Source organism: Nematolebias whitei, chromosome 21 (assembly GCF_014905685.2).
Source record: "Nematolebias whitei isolate Nwh7 chromosome 21, NemWhi1, whole genome shotgun sequence".
NCBI lineage: Eukaryota > Metazoa > Chordata > Actinopteri > Cyprinodontiformes > Rivulidae > Nematolebias > Nematolebias whitei.
The window spans coordinates 34,985,754-34,989,476 of NC_056518.1; the positions used below are offsets into that span (position 1 = coordinate 34,985,754).

The 3,723-nt window shown below is 45.9% G+C and overlaps 1 protein-coding gene across 1 annotated transcript in view; it reads left to right on the forward strand.

The window, feature by feature from the left end:
- sptb (spectrin, beta, erythrocytic) overlaps window positions 1-3,723 on the forward strand; it is a gene marked incomplete in the record, with an annotated part of 116,707 nt that overhangs the window by 9,891 nt on the left and 103,093 nt on the right.

Here is a 3,723-nt window from a genome sequence, read left to right on the forward strand (position 1 = left end):
GTGTCCTCGGTGACAGGCTATGGACAGGGAGGGAGGACTATGTATCTGTGTATGTCCCATACAATGGAGAAATGAGTTGTCTGCATTTAACCCATCACACCAGAGAGGTGGAGAAGTGGGCAGCTATGCAAGCACCCGGAGAGCAGGTAGGGATTGGGTGTCTTGCTCAAGAACAGCACGACGTAATCATGGCGGGGAGTTGAACCTGCGACTTTCTGGTCCCAAGTCGGCTGCCCTACCTCTACACCAGGACTATTCATCTAAACTGTTCGGGAGAGTCACAGTTACTGGAAGCCAAGAGCTCAGGGGCCGGACGTGCAGCAGTTATTGTCATGAAGTTTGTTTTGTGGTTTGAAATCTAGTTTGATTTGAAATGAACCCATTGGTGGGCCGGACTGAGGCCACCCGTGGGCCTGATTTGGCCCCCCGTGGGCCTGATTTGGCCCCGGGCCCTGCTCTACACCATGCCGGCCCCTTGGAGGCTCGTCTGGGATGGGCTCGAGGTTTCAGGAGAAGAGCTGTGGCACTTGGGCAAGGTTCAGTGAGGTTCAATAAAACGAACCATCACATAGAAAACTTACCAACTCTCACATGATGGAGCTGCTCAGTTATGAAAAATATATACTCGTGATTATTTTGATCCATATTCAAAGTGATTGAAAAGAAATCTTGAGTTTGGAAACGTTGCTGCTATTGCACTTAAAACCTGTGGATTGCCACAAAAGTTAAAATTTTAATTCTTATCTTCCTGATGAATTTTTACTTAAATAACTGACAGTTAATTTCTTTAAATGAGTGTGGAGTGGTGGTGCAGAGGTTGGAGAAGGTGGGCCTGTGATCAGAAGGTTGCAAAAGGTCGCAGTTTATCAAAATATGCTTAAATTTAGTGAACAAGGTAAAAGAACAAAACAATAACTAAAGTAAAAGCAGAAGTCTCAAACTGGTGCGAAACGTTGACACAACCTAAGAGATGCTGTTTTCTAACAGGAAGTTGGTCCCAGCAGTTCTTCCTCTCATCCATGCAGGGTGCTCCTGTTGAGTTTGTTGATTCCTATAAATATCTGGGTATCACGTCTCTCTTTTAAGCCTCGTGTCAAAAACTTGGTAAAGAAACTGGAAGGTAAACTGGGTTTGTTTTTCAGAACCAGATCCTGTCTAACTCTGAATGTTAGGAAACACCTTGTATCTGTGACTTTCCTTCCCTCCATTGATCACGGTGACATTATTTACATGAACGCTCCTACAAGAACCCTGCAGATGTTGGATGCTGCAGATGTTGGATGCTGCAGATGTTGGATGCTGTCTGTCATGGTGCACTAAGGTTGTTTTCACAGCTGATAGTCCGGTAGACTCGGTTCGGTTCGGCACCAATATTCATGACTTTTTGTTACATTTGAGCTGGTGCGTTTGCATTCACACTGCACTGTGCAGTCGAGCCAACCTGTTGAAGCAACCTGTTGAAGCAACCTGTTGAAGCAACCTGTTCCCCCGCTCGCCTGTGGGGGCGCTGCACCAAGAACTACTGAAAGAAACAATAAAAACCTCTGAAGACACTTCTTCTTCTTCTGTAAATAAAAATAAAAACGAAGTGGCATCAAGTTTTATCAGTTTTAGGAGTTATATTTTGTCATTTTTCAACAATGGACTCAGCATGAGCAGAAGATGAGACAGAAGACCCTGGAGAATATTGTTTTTCACACAAGTCAGCTGACGGCTCCATATGAGAGAAATGTGTGTTTGTTTGTCCTGCGCTGTAATCCACTTCCTGCTTGTGGAGCGGGGCCCGGTCTGTTTACATTCACACTGTACTCGAACCACGCTGGAGTTCTCTTCTACCGGACCCAGACCTAGGTTTTAGCCCGGGCCAGAGTTCACCTTTTTGTTCCGTGACAGAGTTCGATGGCGCGTTCACACATCCCTAAACGAACCGGACTTTCTAGGAAAACGAGCTGGAGTTGGATTAAAGCGGACTAAACAGGGCTGGTGTGAATGCACCCTAAGATTCATAACTGGCTGTAACTACCGTACCCACCACTGCACCCAGTATCCACTGGTTAACTGGTCACCAGTAACTTCACACAGACTCTCCCACTGGTACATCTTCATCTTTAAATCACTTCCTGGTCTGCTGCCTTCATACATCTCCTCCTACATGTCTCTGTGTGAGTGCAGCTACAGCGTGCGCTCTCAGGACATCATTACCTGCAGTGTTCCCTCAGTGAGGACTGAACTAGACAAAAGGACCTTCTCCTGCTCCGCTCCTGTTTCCTGGAACATCTTGTAAAAAGATCTGAAGCTCTCGACCTTTGACCTCTCTAAGTGGCTTCAAACATCTGTTCAGTTCCTGTTTTTAGTTTTCTACGTCGCCTTACAGCCTGGCTGTTGTTGTTTCGTTTTACATCACTACTTTTATTACTTTTCATTTTATAAGACTCGTCACTGTAGTCTGGACCTGGTCGCTGGGGTTGTGTCTAAAACAGTTCAGTTGAAAATGACTCTGAGACTAACGTGTAGAAATAAAGGTTGAATCCTTGAAGATCAGAAGCTGATGACTCCAGGACAGTAGCTCATATTAGCTTTTAGCTCATACTGATAAAATAACTGAAGTTTTCTAAAGTTGAAGTTCAACATGAGAGTTCTGTGATGGAGTTCATCTCAAATCAGCTGCTCCTCAGATAAATAATGTTCAATTATCATTTCCAGTATAAATGTTTCTGTTCAGTTTGTAGCAGACACGTGCTTCTGTTGAACCTCTGCTCAGTCTTGAATCAGACTCGTGCCCAGCTTCTCCTGAACCTTGCTGGGTGCACGTTTGAAGTGAGGCACAAGCACGCGTCCTGTCTGTTGCTCTCACTGCTTGGTGTTTCAAATTTACCAACAGAACTCATCAGCGTAGTTTCTCCAGCTAAAAGTCAGCTTACACACGGATGGCTGTGGTATCAACTTGGTGCTTGGTGTCGCATGCCATATTTTAGCAGCCGTCTTCTCCCTCTTCCTCTCTGCAGGTCTTACTCAGAGACAACAGGCTGCAGCTCATTTAAGAAACGAGACATGAAGAGTACGTTTCAAGGCCAAACATGGCAATATGTTTTAAAGGTCATTTTTTTCTGATTTCTCTGTTCCTGGAGCCTAAATCTGAACAAAAGTTAAATTAACTGCGTAGGCCTGCTACAGGTGATGTTTGAAACTGGGCGAGGGACTCGTTGAGAGTGAAATTGTGTCATGGTATCTCACACAGCCACTCCCAAGAAGCAGAGCCTCACACGGCTCCACACCCACTTCAAGTGACTGGGATCACTTGCACATTCCCCAGTTGTCCACAGTCTGAGCGGTCTGGACAGCTGCCTCGTAGCACACATCCTTCACATTCCTGTCGAAGCTGGAGAGCTGCACTCCACCTGTGGCTCGGATGCTTGGCTTTTTAAAATAGCTTAGGAGTTTTTAGCAGTGGAAAGACTGGGGGGGTGAGAGGGTCGTGCTATTTTCATGTTGACTAATCTGCAGGCGCACGAGAGGTGGAGCTGTGGAGGAGAAGGGTTTGATGTGATGGACCTTTACTTTGACTCGCATCGACACAGAACCGGCTACAGACTTCCTGCACAATCTACAAAGTATGGAATGCTGTGGAACACAACCAGGTTCAGTCAGGTCCTCTGGACGGTTTCTTCTTGTCGAGACGTTTCGTCTTTCATCCAACAGACTCCATCAGTCCGAGGAGCCACA